Here is an 18,282-nt window from a genome sequence, read left to right as displayed (position 1 = left end):
ACCCTGAACAATTTTTTCAGCTCCCCAATATTTTATGCATATATATCTGCATGTATGTATATATACACACATATATGTATATGTATATATGTGTGTATAGTTTGGGGGTCAAACCCAGAAATGGTCAGGGGTTACTCCTGCCTCTGCACTCAGAAATTACTCCTGGTTACAGCTTGGAAATTGGCCTCACATGCTGGGGGAAAAGGTGGCAGAGATTGAGAAGGGAACACCTAGTAGAGAATTTTGGGAGGACCCACTCAGGTTGAAAGCTGCATACCAAAAGTAGACTATAGACCGAACATGATGGCCACTCAATACCTCTGTTGCAAACTACAACACCCAACAGGAGAGAGAACAAAAGGGAATGCCCTGCCGCAGAGGCAGGTTGGGGTGGTGGGGGCTGGGGTGGGGGTGGTGGGAGGGATACTGGAAACATTGGTGGGGGAGAATGGGCACTGGTGGAGGGATGTAAACCAAATGCAAACATGAAAGTTCATAAGTTTGTAACTGTACCTCATGGTGATTCATTAATAAAAAAAAAAAAGAAAGAAAAAAACAGTAAAAAAAGATAAAAGCTGCGGATAGCAGAAGAGACTTGGTTAAATTGACATTTGTTGGTTTGCATTTGGTATTAAGAGTTACTGCTTGCAAATAGAGTATTGCCACTTAAACAATAAACCTGATGTTTGCTTGGAAAAAAAAAAGAAAAAGAAATTACTCCTGGTGGTGCTCAGGGGACCACAGGGAATACTGGGGATTGAACCAAGGTCAGCCGCATGCATTATCTCTGTGTACTAAAATATTTTTTTCTTAAGGATTCTCAGTAGCTTCTTTTTCCTGGAAAAGGAAAACAGAAGAAAACTTCTGTCTGGTTGCTTGAGGATCCTAGTCAGTAGGATTTTAGTTTTGCTGTATTTTTTTTTTTTTAAATGTAATAAGGGTTTGGGTGTAGATTGGTGGCAGAGTATATGCCTTGAGTTTGATCCCCAACACCCCCTAAAATATGAGAGCTAATCGACTAGTATTTGCTGACTAGTGGCTGCAAATAGTTGCCTGAAGCCTGGGAGCGCTCAGAAAGCTTGCATTCAGATGCAAGTGAATCCTGAGAATCACAGGATCCAGACGTTGTCCTGCTACCTGCAGAAGCCTCAGGGACAGTTACCTTATTTGAACCCAGATACAAATACTTTAGCTATTGTCTGTTAAAAATAAAACAAAACAAACTTTGGATTGCAAACCCAAACAAGACTTGTTAAAGTCTATCTTTAAGAGAGGTTCATCTCTGAGACTTACTCATTCAACAAATATTTACTGAACAGTAACTACGTGTCAGAAATACTCTCTGTGCTAAGGGTGTAATGTTAAGAGTGACAGTTATAGAGAGATAGTACTGGGGAAAAGGTACTTGTCTGTATGTGGCCAGGCCCAAAGCTGACCCCTGGCCCCCTTTCTTGGGGAGGGGGTGGAAAAGAATAAGAAGGAAAAAAGTGGTGGGCAGGGTCTCTGCTCTCATTAGCAAAGAGAACAATCAGATTATGTGATTAGAGCTAGGAAGGAAACATAGTAACTAAGGTGGTGGCTGGAAGGTAGTAGGAGGGGAAGTTCACTTGAAATAAATGACATTTAGCTATAATTATCTGGTGAGAATTTTTTTTTGGGGGGGGCACACCCAGAAGTACTGGGGACTATTCTCGGTTCTGTGCTTGGGGGTTGCTCCTGGTGGTGCCTGGGATCAATCTCTTACATGCAAAGCATGAGCTTAGCTCACTGAGTTCTTTCCCCAGCCCTGTTTTTGGTTTTTGGTCATACCTGATGGTGCTCTAGTGCTACTCCAAATGGCACTCAGAATTACGTAGTGCTGGGGATCAAATCCAGAGTCTGATGCATGCAAAAGTAAGTGCTCTTGCCCTCATTTTTGTGGGTGTGGGACAGTTAGGGTAGTTAGGGTGGTGAGGGTGGTGCTCAGAGGGTACTCTTGGTTCTGTCATTCAGATTGTAGCTCAAAAGCAGATTAAGATGACTCCTGATCAGGGACTGGAGTGATAGCACAGTGGGTACAGTGTTTGCCTTGCTCGCGGCTGACCCGGGTTCGAATCCCAGCATCCCATATGGTCCCCTGAGCACGGCCAGGGGTAATTCCTGAGTGCAGAGCCAGGAGTAACCCCTGTGCATCGCCAGGTGTGACCCAAAAAGCAAAAAAAAGATGACTCCTGATCTGCTTTGAGTTGCAAACTAAATGATATGAAGATGTGAGCCATGGGGTGGGGGTAACGAAAGCTTTTCAGGCAAAGAAAATAGCAAATCCTGAATAGGGATGGCTCAATGGTAGAGTACATGCCTGTATATATGAGGACCTGGGTTCTAACCTCAGCACCCAAGACAAAAATAAGTCAAAAAGATATAGGACTAATATGGCTAGGGAGTGAGGAGAGGAACTAAGACTGACAAGAGATGAGTGATAGCCAGATAAAAAAGATTTCATTTGGGGCTGGAGCAATAGCACAGCGGGGAGGGCGTTTGCCTTGCACGCGGCCGACCCGGGTTCGATTCCCAGCATCCCATATGGTCCCCTGAGCACCGCCAGGAGTGATTCCTGAGTGCAGAGCCAGGAGTAACCCCTGTGCATTGCCGGGTGTGACCCAAAAACCAAAAAAAAAAAAAAAAAGATTTCATTTGGTGGTGGTGAGAGGTGGGAATTGGGGGGAGACAGTACAGGGAATTGAATCTAGGGCCTCACACAGGCAAAGTAAGTGTTCTACCACTGGGGCACATTGCCTGCCCCAAATACAAATATATGAGGTGATGGATGTGGTAATTAGCCAGGAGGAATCTTTTCACAATGTATACTCATATCAAATCACCATGATGTATACTTCATCATTTAATTTTGTGAAACAAGATAGTTTTAATTAAAAGTTATTTAGAAAGGTGTGAGAAGGGGCCGGAGCGATAGCACAGCGGGTAGGGCATTTGCCTTGCATGCGGCCGACCCGGGTTCGATCCCCGGCATCCCACATGGTCCCCCAAGCACTGCCAGGAGTAATTCCTGAGTGCAAAGCCAGGAGTAACCCCTGAGCATCGCTGGGTATGACTCAAAAAGCAAAAAAAAAAAAAAAAAAAAGAAAGAAAGGTGTGAGGAGAGAGAAAGAGAGAAGTACATTTTCAGGAGAGCACACAGGTTTCTCCAGAGTGGAAAAAGCAAGCAAAGGCACATAGAGACAAGCAGGCAAGATACACGTTCAAAAAAAGCATGGACCTGAAGAGCAAGCTACTCATTTTATTTTTTTGAGGCACTGGAAAAGAAGCCAAGGGCCTTACACATTTGAGGCATGTGCAATGAACCACATCTCTGCCCAAAAGAAGATTTATAAGAAATGATAAAGAATTTTCTTTGGGAGGCTGGAGAGATAGTACAGTGGGTAGGCCACTTGCCTTGCATGTGGCTGACCCATTTTCGATCCCCAGCATCCCATAGGGTCCCCTGAGTCTCACCCAGGAGTAATTCCTGAGCAGAGAGCCAGGAGTCATCCCTAAGCATTGCCAGGTGTGAAGTGAAACCAAAACAAACAAAAAGAATTTTCATTTTCAGTGTGATACAAAGTCAAATATTTCTACATAAAACTATTTGCAAGATGAGACTCCTCACTGAGTATTTAACTGTTTAGTATATGCATACTATATTTCATTGCAGTCTTTATGCCAATTTTTTCTTCAAAACTGTGGTGCAACCATTATGTGAAGGTTTTTTTTTTTTAATTGTGCTGGTATTACTGAAAAACCAACAGATGGTGATGATTATGTGGTGAAATATGGTAATGGCTATGAAATGTAAAGACAAGGCAAGGTTCTCAAAAATAGAACGCTTACAATCTTCTTTGAGGGGAGTAGGTTTTAGGCCACACCTGGTGGTACTGGGGCCTATTCCCAACTCTACACTCAGATGTCACTCCTAACAGTGCTCAGGGGCCCACATGGTGTCAGGGATCTGACAAGTGTTAGCCACTTGCAAAGCAAGTCCCTTAATTCCTGTACTCTCTTTTCAGCGTAGAAGACTTTTAATTTTTTACAGAAGAATTCATCACAGAGGCAGTTTGAAAGTTAAAGAAAATGTATTGAAGGGCCAGGGAGATATCTCAAAGGGCTGGCACACATGCTTTGCATGCAAGAACCTGGTTTGATCTCCCACGAATGGTTCCCCAGTACTTTCAGGAGGGACCCCTAAGTATGAAACTGGCATTAGCCTCCAGCACTGCTGGCTGTTACCCCCAGAATCATATAAGAGCTAAATAAAGACTGAGGATGGAGTCAACATTAGTATAGGCTTTCTTTTCAAAAGTAGCATTCTATTGAGTTCTTAAGGAAAAGGAGTTCAGCAGAACTGGAAGGAGGGGAGAGAGGAGCATGAGGCTGTGGGAACTGCCATGAGCAAAGGCACAGAGGCAGGAAAGGGCAGGGTGGGTCCAGGAAATTGTGAATCACTGTAGGGTTACAGTGCCAGGTCCTTGCATAGTGATAAGCAAGATAAGCCTGAAAAAGTAGGTTGTCAGGATGTGTGAATGGGGGGTCTTGAAAAACATGCAGAGAAATTTAGACTTTTTACATGCGCATTGGTATGTAAATTTGTGTACATTGTAGGATCTATACCCATGACAGATTGATTTATAGATTATAAACTATAGATTATAGATGGGACCTGTGAATCTATAGTTTAACCAACATTCCAGATGATTCTGAAACAGGTGAGTAAGGTGATTAAGATCGAAAATCAGTATTGTGGGTTTTACTTTTTTTTTTTTTTTTTTTTGGTTAAACGACAATCCTAGGCTGAAAGGGAAAGAAGGCCAAATAAGTGTTGCACAAAGACATAAGTAAAAAGATAAATCTTAATTATCAGACTGATTAAAGAGCCTTATCACTGGTGGGGTAGAATCTACTAAAATGTAAAAGATTAAATGAGTAAGGAGATAAGACTTTACATGTTGCAGCTGTCTCCTTAGAAAATAAGGTGGATATAGGTACCTGATGCATGGAGGCTATCCATACGGTCCAATAAGAAGCTGGAATAGTGGGCCTAGAGTTCAGAGCATATGCAAAAGCACTAAACATACTGATCTGATATTCCAAAGCAAATTCAAGACAAATTGAATAATATAGAGAGAAACCAAAATATTAGAAGTTGAAATGAATACTGAACCTATATTTTTAGATGATTAAAGACTTCTTTACAGAAAAGCAAACAAAGAAATATCAAAGGGTCAGAGAGATAGTACAGAGGCTAAAGTGCTTGCCTTACATGCTGCAGACTGGTTAGATTCCTCACACCACAAATAGTCCCCTTAACACTGCCAAGAGTAATTCTGAACACAGAGCTAGGAATAAACCCTAAGCACCACCAGGTGTAGCTCCCCCAAAAATACTGAAGAAAGAAATGTATAGACAATAATATATAAAATTAAAAGGCACACAACTAAATGATTGACCATAGGACAAGGAATTTGAGGGGGGTGGAACACCTGGTGGTGCTCAGGGCTTACTCCTGGCTCTGTGGTGAGGGGTCACTCCTTGTAGTGCTCAGGAGAACCATAAGTAGTAGTGCCAGGAAAGAAACACCAGTAAGCCCAAGCATCACTATCTGCATTCTCCCCAGCCTTTTTTTTTTTTTTTTGCTTTTTGGGTCACACCCAGCAATGCTCAAGGGTTACTCCGGGCTTTGCACTCAGGAATTACTCCTGGTGGTGCTTGGGGGACCATATGGGATGCCGGGGATTGAACCCGGGTCGGCCGCATGCAAGGCAAACGCCCTACCCACTGTGCTATCGCTCCGGCCCCTCCCCAGCCTTAAAGAATATTTTTCAGATGAAGAGCTTATATGAATCACAAAGAAAATGACTAAGAATAATTTCTATATAGAATATTGGAAGCTATTAAACTGGCCTGTCAATATAAATCTCTTGTCACAGGTGAGACTGCTTCATATCTACTAGAAATGATGGGGTTTTGTGGAAGAAATCTGGAGGGGTCTTATTAGTTCACCAGATTGCCAGGTATTTAGCTATAGAAACTCCTGAAAAATATTTGAACTAGAGAGATTGCTCAAGTGGTTAGAAAGCATGCTTTGTATGTGGGGGGCCTGGGTTCTAATCTCTGGACAGGATGGTCCCCCAAAATCAATGGGAAGGACCCCTAAGCTGAATAGAAGTTCCCGATCACAGCCTGGTGTGGCCCCAAACAAACAAAATCCCTCAATCTTTGCAATTTTAATTGTCCTAAAAGTTAAAGGGCTGGGCTGGAGAGACAGTAGGTTAAGGTTAAGGCACTTGCTTAGAAGGAAGTTGCCTCTGTGACCCTGATTCAAACCCCAGAACCCATATGGTTCCCCTAGCACAGCCAGACATGGCCTTTGAGCACAGAGCTAAAAGTGGCCCCTGAGTACAGAGTGTGGTCACAAAACAAGCAAATGTTAAAGGATGTAAATACATTGAATAGTGTCTAGGTTTCAATCCACGGTACTCCATGAAAACTGCCTTCACTGCTGCTAGGCTCTACAATGGGGGAAGGATTAAGACGTGACAAAAAAATAATTTTAGAATCTCAAGTGGAATGGTGACTCAAAGTTTCCTTTAAGTACAGAAATTGTATGGACTTTGTTGGCTTTTTGTTTTGTTTGTTTGGCCACACCCGGCTGTGCTTATGGGTTCTTCCTGGCTCTGAACTCAGGAATTACTCCTGGCAGGGGACCATGTGGGATGTCAGGGATCAAACCTAGGTTTATCACGGGACAAGCCAAGCGCCCTACCCACTATCACTATCTCTCTAGCCCCTGAAATGGTATGGACTTTGGAATCTGAAGGCCAACCCTCTTATCTTACAGATAAAGCTCAGAGAGAATGAATGATTTACCCAAGACCAACAGGTTAATTCCTAAAACCAAATTAAAATCTTGAGTATCAAACCAGCACCCTTTCCATCTTTACTACTTTTTTACCAATGACAAAACTGATTTCTCATAACAATCACATTTAAAACATCACAATTTAACTTCTGTACACTTTTCACTTTATTATCCCACTCAATTTGATTTAATAAAAGTCTGTACTCCCTCCTCAAAAGCCTCAGTTAAAGAATTTCAAACAAAAATATAACAAAAACATAACTAAAATGTTAATGGGCTGAGGACAGAGCTCAATCCTAGCACAGGAAAAAAAAAATACCCAGGCCAGGGAGAGAGCTCAAAAGGCCAAAGTGTATGCTTTGCATGCAGATGCCCAGGCTAGATTCCATCTCCCCCACAGCACTGCATGGCTCCCCAAATGCTCCTTCAACTCCGAGCACAGAACGAGGAGTTGCTACGCACCTCTGGGTGTGGGACAAAAATAAAACAACAAAACAGGGGCTGGAGCAATAGTACAGTGGATAGGGCGATTGCCTTGACATGGCACTTGGGTTTCAATCCCTGGCATCCCATATGGTTCCCCAGCACTTCTAAGAGTAACCCCTGAGCATCGCTGGGTGTGACCCAAAAAAGCAAAAACAAACAAACACACAAAAAACCCCAACAAAACATACTTAAGACCCTTGGGAGTCAGAGAGGTAACATAGTGGTAGTCTTTTAGGCAACCTAACTGGCTTCAATCCCAGGATGTAGGGTTCAATTCCCAGAGACTGAGTATGGTTTCCTGAGCACTGCCAGGAGTGATCCCTAGCATAGAGCCAGGAGTAAGCTCTAAATATCATTGGGTATAACCCCAAACTAAAAACAATACAAAAAACACACAAGTAAAAAAAATGGAAAAAAGATTAGTCAAAAGATAACAAAAAACACATTAATCTACTTTGCTCATGAAATTAGGAAAGAATAGAAAATTGAGCCTTGGGGACCAGAGTGGGTAGGGCGCATGTCTGGCATGAGGCCCACCCAGGTTCAATCTCTGGCATCCCATATGGTCTCCGTGAGGGCGAGCCAGGAGTAAGCCCTGAACACAGCTGGGTATGCCCCCCACCAAAAAAAATTAGCATTATTATATACTAAGATAGGCATGATCACTGCAGGTGAGAACATTAGCCTTAGAAAAAATAATTTGGCAACAAACTTTACTATTTTTAAGTTGCCATGCCCCATTGACCCAGTAATTCAACTCCTTGGAATCTAATCTCGGAAAATAATGATTTGTATGAGTATTTATGTATAAATCTTGTCCTCAATTTCTCCACTTATTAATAATGTAACACTCAAAAACTAACCAAGTGCACAGTAAAATTATACATCAACATAATACCCAACAACAAATATTAGGGTATTAAACATCCACTGACATTGTCATCAAATAATTTTGATGTGGGGCTGCAGTGATAGCACAGTGGGTAGGGTGTTTGCCTTGCACACAGCTGACCCGGGTTCAATTCCCAGCATCCCATATGGTCCCCCGAGCACCACCAGGAGTAATTCCTGAATGCATGAGTCAGAAGTAACCCCTGTGCAATGCCAGGTGTGACCCAAAAAGAAAAACATTTTTTTTTGATGCTACAGAAAATCATGATGTAAAGTATAAGAAGCACATACAAAATGATAGCTACTACAATGCTAGCTCAAGTGCTTGAATATTTTTGCATGTATGGGTGTGTGACAAAGAAAAATGGTTTAAAGGAAATAAAACAAATGCTAGTTCTCCTTTGAATGATTATGAAATATTTTGTTCTCTTTTTAGTTTGTTTTTATTGGGGCTGAGCTGTGGCAGTAGACTGTATGCCTTGAATCCGTGAGTTGGGTTGATCTTTGGGACAAGAAAAAAAAGCTTTTCAGATTTTTTTCCTTTCCTTTATGTTTTTGGTGAAAATTAATTTTATTGTGGTAAGAACAATTATATTGTATAAATCTACTCTCAGCAGATTTTTTAGTGTATTTTTATACATAAAAGCAAATTTTCTATAACATCCTAAGGACATGTATCAAGAACATATTCACCTTGCATAATTTAGATCTTATGCTATTTGGGGTCTCCAAATTTTTTTTATAATAAATATACAAAATTATTTTCTTTTTATTTGGGCCTCCAGAGGGGTGACTGGTGGTTCTGGTGGGTCACTTTCTATGATCCTCAGTAGGTGGTTAAATGACAGGGATCAGGGGCTTGATTGACAGTACAGCAGGTAAGGTACTTGTCTAATAGATGTTTGACACACGTCCAATCCCCAGCATCCCATATTGTCTCATGGGTCTTGCCAAGACTAATTCCTGAGTGCAGAGTCAGGAGTAAGCTCTGAACAATGCTGGGTGTGGCCCAAAATTAAAAAGTTCAATGCTAGGGCATGAGGATGCAGGACTACTTGGGCCCTGAGGTACCAGGATTACCTGGGTCACTGCGGCAGTGCTTAGAGGCCCACTACTAAAGGCCTTCAGGACCACCCCTCAAAATGCTCAGGGCCCCCTGTGGTGCTAAATGTTCCAGAGTCCATATAGTGCCAGGGCTCTAACTCTTGTACTATCTTCTGATTCCTGAAATTCTAATTTCCTATATGTGTATGTATGTTGGCATGTGTTAAAATAATCCAAAACCATGTATATATAAATAGTACCACAAAACTTTCTAAGAAGATAATTTGGCAAGTCACACATATGGAGGTATAACTTGAAGTCATGGATAAAATCGCATTGCAAGGGGAGTGTATAATACACTATACAGCAATACTACTGGACAAAGTCATGGCAAACACCCACATTAAGGGCAGAGAGACTTAGTGAAAATAAAGAGAGAAAGTCGGGGGCTGGAGCAATAGCACAGCGGGTAGGGCATTTGCCTTGCATGCAGCCCACCCAAGTTCGATTCCCAGCATCCCATATGGTCCCCCAAGCATTGCTAGGGGTGATTCCTGAGTGCAAAGCCAGGAGTAATCCCTGTGCATTGCTGGGTGACCCAAAAAGCAAAAAAAGAGAAAGAGAAAGAGAGAGAGAGAGAGAGAGAGAGAGAGAGAGAGAGAGAGAGAGAGAGAAAGTGGTTAGATCAGAAGATAGAAAACCAAAAAAGCCAAGTGAAGGAAGAACCAAATGTCCACTTGGTCAAGTGTTGCCAAGTAGGAGGAGGAAAAATGTGACCAGTGATCTGAAGAAAATCACTAGATACTATTCTAAGACAAACAGGTTTTCTTTTAGTGCTGGAAGTTGAAGCCAAATCTGAGCAAATGGTACCTGTTCTATGTGGATGACTATTAAAAAAAAAAAATCCTGGCTTATTTACTTGAATTTCAATTTAAAAAAATGGGTTAGAGAGATAGAAGGTGTTTGCCTCACATATGGCCAGCCCTGGTTCAATCCCTGGCACTGTACGTTTTCTATACAATAGTCAGGAGAGCAATCCCCAAACACAGAGCCTGGAGTTGCTCCTGAACACCACTGGATGTGACCCGCAAACAAGCAAAACAGAATAATGGAAATCTAAACCAAGCAAAGCCTATAAGGATTACTACTCTGTGAGTAGTTAAGACAAAAATTGACAATACTTTGGTGTGTATGAAAAAAACCATGTTTGACGGCTTATTTATTTTATCTTTATTTATATGGTTTTGGGACCACACTCAGTGGTGCTCAGAGGTTACTCCTGGCTCTGCATTTAGGAATTACTCCTGGCATATGGGGCCATTATGGAATGCTGGAGACTGAATTCAGGTCGGCTGCATGCAAGGCAAACACCCTACCCATTGTACTGTAGTTTTGGCCCCAACGTTGAAGGCTTTTAAAAGTTTTCTAACGGCGATAGCTCAGTGGACTAACTGCATGCTTTGCATGCTATTCCCATCTTCTGTCTGGGTTCAATCCCTGGTAAGGAATTGGAAACACTATGACCCCAAGCACAGAGCTGAGAATAGACCCTAAACACTGCTGGGTGTGGCAGCCTCAAAACAAAAGGAGCAAACAAATCTGAAATAAAGAGGCTGAAGAGATAGCACAGGAGATAAGGAGGTTGTCTTTTTTTTTTTTTGCTTTTTGGGTCACACCAGGCACAGGGGTTACTCCTGGCTCTGCACTCAGGAATCACCCCTGGCGGTGCTCAGGAGACCATATGGGATGCTGGGAATTAAACCCGGGTGGGCCGCGTGCAAGGCAAACACCCCACCCGCTGTGCTATCACTCCAGCCCCCCCCCTTTTTTTTTTAAAGAAAGTTTTATTGAAACTTATTTAGAAAGATGTGATGGAAGAAAAAGGTAGAAATGGGGGCTGGAGCGATAGCACAGCGGGTAGGGCGTTTGCCTTGCACTCGGCCAACCCGGGTTCTAATCCCAGCATCCCATATGGTCCCCTGAGCAACGCCAGGGGTAATTCCTGAGTGAAGAGCCAGGAGTAACCCCTGTGCATCGCCGGGTGTGACCCAAAAAAAAAAAAAAAAAAAAAAAAAAAAAAAAAAAAAAGAAAAAGGTAGAAGTACATATTTTAGAAATAATACAAGCTTCCCCAGCGTGGAAATAAGCAAGAAAAGATATGTAGAGACAAGCAAGAGAGATACATGTTCAAAGGAGAACACAGGCTTGAAAAGCAAGTCAGAGTTTGTCTTGTATGTGGCCAACTCTGGCTTGAATCCCTAATACCTTATGATATGTATCAAGGGTCACCCCTGATACAGAGCCAGGAATAGCCCTTGAGCACTGCTGGGTGTGGCCTCAAACATCCTCCCCACTAAAAATACTTTTCTGTATTGCAAAATATGTTATAGGATAAATAAGGGGGTATTAGCTCCACACATGTATCGAGAAGTAAAAACAAGTTGCATCAATTCCCCCAGAAGATTAAAGTTCTTAAGCTCAAAGAATTATTAAGGAAGTCTGGAGAGAAAATAAAAGAAAAATGTGAAATTTCATGGTATCATACTAACATTTTATGAATAGATATGTGACGTCTCTGGAAACATTTTCAGGTATAAAGAAATCTTTTGACAAGCTGAATAATGGATTGCCTGTTGGGACAAACCCAGTTCCTCTTATGAAAAAAAGGTCTGCATTAGCACAGTAAATTGACTGAATTTCAAAGGCTTTTCATTTAGTCACAGAATAAACATACCAGTATAGCCCTATCAAGAGCACTATACAGTGCCATTTACTATAAAATCCCAGTATCTGGAGAGAGAACTCAATGGACTGAGCCAATACTTTGCAAGTTAGAGACAGGGCTCAATAACCAGCACCCTGCCCTATACAGCCTCGCACTGCAGATGGAGTGACCCCACTACACTCCTAGTGTAGCCCCCAAACAAAAACAAGCAAACAAAACTCCCATACTAAAAGCCTCAATTCCACAATTATTACAGAGAAACTACTCCATTTATAACCGCTTAAATGATTTATAACCACTTGCTAAAGAATCTAAAGAAATTGAGAATCCGTATTAAGTAATTTAATATCAGATTGGAGTGACGGTAGCAGTAAAGTGCTTGCCTTGTACATAACCAACCTGGGTTCAATCCCAGGCACCATATATGGTTCTCCATTACCCCAGCTCTACCAGAAGTTGTCCCTGAGCTCAAAGTCAGGAGTAAGTACTGAGCACTGCCAGGTGTGGCAAAGAACAACAACAAAATTTCCTTAACTTTCCCTCAAAAAACACAGAGAAATGACATAGCAATCTTTGAGTCTTTTTAAAATGAACTTCTGATTTAGAAAACTTATACACTTTCCTATCTGCGGAAAGAATACAATTCCAATCCAAATGCAAGTCATCTATTTCTTAGTGTATGAATTAACAATGATTTAAAACTAGTTTACTGTCAATTATAAATAATAAGACTCTTGGGGCTGGAGCAATAGAACAGCAGGTAGGGTGTTTGCCTTGCACGCGGCCCACCCAGGTTTAATTCCCAGCATCCCATATGGTCCCCTGAGCACTGCCAGGAGTAATTCCATAATTCCTGAGTGCAGAGCCAGGAGTAACCCCTGAACATCGCTGGGTGTGACCCAAAAAGCAATATATATATACATATATATATACTTATAGAATAATAATAAGACTCCCAATTCATATGGACTTTTATCACAAAGTTTTCTAACTATCTACACTCTCAACATTCTTTTGTACTTCTGTATATACACACATCTTTGATGGAGCACTGAGGTAATTACAGTTGAGAGTTGAAAAATATGAGAGGAAACCCTAAGAGGAACCAATAATTAAAATTGTTTTTGAAAACATTACAGGAAAACAATATAACTGTTGCAGATAAACAGAATACATGAAAATATGATTTAATGTCTTTCCAAACATTCCTAGTGGAGACTACTTCTCTAGAATGTAAACACAAAGAAGGTAATCAGTATCAAAGAAATGTGTTTTTTCAGCAGGTAGGGCGTTTGCCTTGCACGCGGCCAACCTGGGTTCGAATCCCCGCATCCCATATGGTCCCCTGAGCACCACCAGCGGTAATTCCTGAGTGCAGAGCCAGGAGTAACCCCTATGCATCGCCGGGTGTGACCCAAAAGGCAAAAAAAAAAAAAAAAAAGAAATGGAAAAAAAAGGGAAACTTTGATAAATGAAATCACCACCATTTGCATTGGGAAGATGCTCAAAGGACTGGGCATATGCTTTGCATGACGGAGTTCTGGGGTTTAAACCCCAGTAAAGTTTGGTTCTCTCCTCCAATATCAAGTACCAGAGGGTGCCCCCTCTCTAAAAACAAGAAACAGCCATATCCTCTATGTCATTAATTCAAAAACCTATTTTTTAAAAATGAAGAGGGGGCAGAGGGCAGAGGGATAGCACAACAGGCAGGATCCTGGGTTTGATACTTGGCAAAACATGTTCCTCTGAGACCAACAGGAGTAGAAGTAATCCCAGTGTGGAAGGAGAAGAGAAGACAATAGTACAGAAGGGATCATGTCCAGTTCATTCTCTGTACTAATGAATACTAGCACACAGTAGGCAATTAATGAAGCCCACAGTTACATGGAGAGCACTTACATCTATTACAGTCTTAAGATCATCAATACTCTGTAAATCTGAAACTTCTGATTCATTGCTTTTTTACCCATCCAGATGGAAAAAAAGAAAACAAAGAAGAAAGACAAAGAATGGAAAGAAGGAAAAGCCATTTGGGGGCATCTTTAGCAAGAAAAAGTAGTCTATGTTATAAAGATGTGTATTTGTTTTGGGCCCATACCCAGAAGTGTCAGGGCTTACTCCTGGCTCTCTATTCAGGGATCATACCTGGCAGTGCTCAAGGGACTACATGTGGTGCTGGAGATTAAACTCAGCTGTGTGCGAGACAAGTACTCTACCTGCTGTCCTATTTCTCTGACCTTAAGATGTACTTTTTGGTTTGTTTTGTTTTGGGGCCACACCCAGAAATACTCAGAAGTTAATTCATGCTCTGCACTCAGGAATTACTTCTGGTAATGTTTGAAGGACCATATGGGATGCTGGGGATTGAACCTGGGTTGGCCGCCTGCAAAGCAAATGACCTACCAGCTATACTATCACTTCGACAATCTTAAATTAAAAAAAATTTTTTTTTTATTATTACTTTGGGGCATTTTTTTGTGGGGGGGAGGTGGACACCAGGCATGCTTACGGGTTACTCCTGATTCTGCACTCAGGAAATACTCCTGGTGGGCTTGGGGAGCCATATATGGGAAGCCAGGGATTGAACTCAGATCAGCTCTATGCAAGGCAAATGCCCTACTCACTGTGCTACTGCTCCAGCTCCTAAGATGTGTTATTATTTATTATTTATTTTATTTTTTTAAAGATGTGTTTGTATTTATTTATTTATTTATTTATTTTATTTTTGGGTCACATCCAGCGATACACAGGGGTTACTCCTGGCTCTTCACTCAGGAATTACTACTGGCGGTGCTCAGGGGACCATATGGGATGCTGGGATTCGAACCCGGGTTGGCCGCATGCAAGGCAAACGCCCTACCCGCTGTGCTATCGCTCCAGCCCCTAAAGATGTGTTTTTAATAGATTTTTTTTTCTTTTTGGGTCACACTCGGTGATGCACAGGGGTTACTTCTGGCTCTGCACTCAGTAATTATCTCTGGCGGTGCTCAGGGGACCATATGGGATGCTGGGAATCGAACCTGGGTCGGCTGCGTGCAAGGCAAATGCCCTACCCACTGTGCTATTGTTCCAGCCCCAAATAATAGAATTATTTTTCACTTCTGAAGCTTTTTCTTGGAATATTAGTAAGCTGAAATTTGGTTTTATTTAACAAGAGTCTGGAACAAAGCTTAAATACACCATGCTAAACAAAGTAACACACAAAGTGATTTTTACAAAATGGTGCTGTTTTGCTAACGTTGCCAATACATCATTCTTTTCTTGGAGGCTCTCAGTTCAGGCATTGCCTGATAACAACACTCCAACAGGAACAGAGAGAAGCTAGCTCCTCCAACTATTTACTGAACTGCTGCATATTTAAGGACATGACCAAACGCCTCTTCAAAGGCCATATCTTGGCAGAACACAGCGAAAGAAATATAAGTGATATAAATACATGAAGGGGTGAGGGCTGGAGAGGCAGCACACAGGGTAGGGCATTTGGTACATAGCCAAACTGATTTTGATCCCTGGCACCACATATGATCCCCAAAGCAAACAAACTAAATACATGACAAAAGAGAAAGAGAAGCACTATACTTTTTTTTTTTTTTTTGGGTAGGAGGGTGCCACACCTGGCAGTATTCAGGGTTCATTCCTGGCTCTGTGCTTGAGATCTCGTGCTGGGATAGAACCCAGGTCTGCCATATGTAAAGCAAGTGCCATACCTGTTACAATATCTCTCTGGCTCTCTATTCCTGGCATCCCATATGGTCTCCTGAGTACTGCCAGGAAAGATTCCTCAGAGCAGAGACAGGAGTAATCCCCCCCAATTATATATATGTAATATAAATTATATAATTATAATATAAAATGTAAATTATATATTATAATGATATATAAAATATATTTGCTCTAAAAATATTTTTATTATTCATTCTTATTTTTGCTTTGTTTCTAATAGTAGAAAGGGTAATAATAAATAAAGAACTATATTCTTTGTACTACAGGTACAAAAAATTCTACTCTGATTTTAAGTACTGCACTGACTTTACTAATACTATAAATTCTGTTAATATGTCTAAACCATTTGATTTTAAGTCCTAATTTTATTTTAGATTTTGGACCATACCCAGTTGTGCGTAGGGATCATTCCTTGCAGTGCACAGTGAACCATATTTGGTGCTGAGATTAAACAGGAGTCACAGCATGCAAACCAAGCGCCTTTACCCTCTGTAGTATCTCTCTGGTGCTATACAAGCACTTTTAAAAATCATTTTTTGGGGCCAGAGCGATAGCACAACGGGTAGGGCGTTTGCCTTGCACGCGGCCGACCCGGGTTCGATCCCCGGCATCCCATATGGTCCCCTGAGCACCGCCAGGAGTAATTCCTGAGTGCAAAGCCAGGAGTAACCCCTGTGCGTCACCGGGTGTGACCCAAAAAGCAAAAATAAAATAAATAAAAAATCATTTTTTGGGCCAGAGCAATAGTACAGCAAGTAGGGTGTTTGCGTTGCATGTGGAGATCCCAGGTTCGATCCCCGGCATCCCATATGGTCACCCAAGCAACAGTAGGAGTTAATATCTAATTTCAGAGCCAGCAGTAACCACTGAGGATCACCAGGTGTGACTTAAAAAGGGAAAATAAATCATTCTCTTCAATTAACTCTATAAAGCTTTGAACACCATCACCTTCGTCTGGCTACAATTCTACAGGTTTATTTCTACTTTGTTTTTATGTCACATCAAGTGATGCTCAGGGGTCACTCCCTGTGGTGCTCAGTTGGGAACAGAACTTGGGGCTTTTGCATATACTGTTCCAGCTCCAGCCCTTTGAGTCATCTCCAGAGTATCCAATTTGTTTCTCTATCAGCTCTCCGAATAAAATATTATTTCATGATTCTTGAAACATTTATCATTTGTGAATAGTTCGTAACAGTTACTACATAAATAAAAAGTATTGTTCAACTGTTTTAATCAAGCTCAGAGAGAATATTTAATCCAAAAGAAAACTTCACTCCCACCTCTCATGGGCATTATCTTAAAGACTGAAAACTTCCTACATACTTTTGATTAACTCCAAAAATCAAGCCAATGTAACCATCGGGATTAGGCAGGCTTTGAAAACTGGAATTAGTTGAAAGACAATAGTAGCTGCACTATCTCTCACCAGGATCAGCTACCTCCTTGTTACAAGCACCAGTAAAGAAGCAAGGAAGGGCGCCAGATGGTTCGCTCCTAGCACATACAACTTCAAGCTGAGTAGGTGTATCCAGGGGTATACAATTACCTTATATTAACACCTACTTATGCTGGTGACAGGTGCAAGTGGTATACACACTATAGCCATCCGAGCTGACGCTTCGAACTGCAAAGACTGTTACAGTCTCAACACATTGCACACGTATCTTAAACAAGTTTATTTGGCAAAATGGGAGAGGAGAAAACTTGAAGACGGAAGGAATTGTTGAAAATGAAGGGAAAAGAACAATTTACTACCAGAATGTGCCCTGGGAGGTTACTTTGAATTTTGGTGAGCCACCTTCCTCCAAAAAGAAGTTAGCGAGCAGGGTTTCTGATGGAAGAGGGACGTTTTAACAGCTCCCTCCCTTAGGGAAGAAAGGTTCAGTACATAATTACTCCCAACCCAGCGCAGTACCCCTAAGTGATCAGCGACTCCTCCACTCCCCGCCTCGAGGGGGAGGGGTTCACGCTTTTTTCCCCCCCGGCAGCTCCAGAAGTCGCGGGAGACAGAGGGTGCGGAGGGAAGCTGGGTTCTTCGCGCTCTTTCTTGCAGTTGCAAGACGTGGAGAGAGCAGGCTCTTACCTCGCTAAAGGCGGTCTTTCCTCAGCGCTGCAGCCAGCCCTGCCGCGGGTCCCCGGCGTTTAGTCCAACGCACCTGTCGCTACCTAGCAGGAGCACCTACATCCCCTGAGGCCCCGCCCCGGTCCGGCTCCGGGCCCCGCCCCGGGACCCGCCCACCGCCGCGGGGACGAGCACGCCCACCCGTCTCCCGTGCGCGCCCCCGGTGCAAGCGTGCGCGCTGCCGGCCACGTCCCCTGCCGGTGGCTCGGGCGAAGCTGTTCCCCGTGAGGGGCGTGACTGACGGCTGGGGCGGGCGGCCCGTGTCCGACTCCGGACGCTGCTGGGACTCGCCCACCTTAAAGGCCTCAGCCTTAACCTGCTACTGACTCAGTTACCCAGTCTGATTTGGGAGCGACTGAACGCTTCGTCCGAAACTCAACTCGAGGCGTCCTGGGCCCG

The 18,282-nt window shown here is 42.5% G+C and overlaps 1 protein-coding gene across 2 annotated transcripts in view; it reads right to left on the bottom strand.

Moving 5' to 3' along the window:
* Window positions 1–17,960, bottom strand: part of LIMA1 (LIM domain and actin binding 1) — a 113,618-nt gene extending 95,658 nt beyond the window's left edge. For both annotated transcript variants that reach the window (XM_055129095.1, XM_004601813.2), the window contains exon 1: window positions 17,845–17,960. The gene's annotated coding sequence lies outside the window, so the exon portion shown is untranslated. The remainder of the gene's footprint in view (window positions 1–17,844) is intronic.
* Between the last annotated feature and the right edge of the window lie 322 nt (window positions 17,961–18,282).

Source organism: Sorex araneus, chromosome 2, assembly GCF_027595985.1.
Source record: "Sorex araneus isolate mSorAra2 chromosome 2, mSorAra2.pri, whole genome shotgun sequence".
In the NCBI taxonomy this organism is placed as follows: Eukaryota; Metazoa; Chordata; class Mammalia; order Eulipotyphla; family Soricidae; genus Sorex; species Sorex araneus.
Note: the sequence above shows the minus strand (reverse complement) of the source record. Positions and strands in the feature narration are given on the sequence as shown.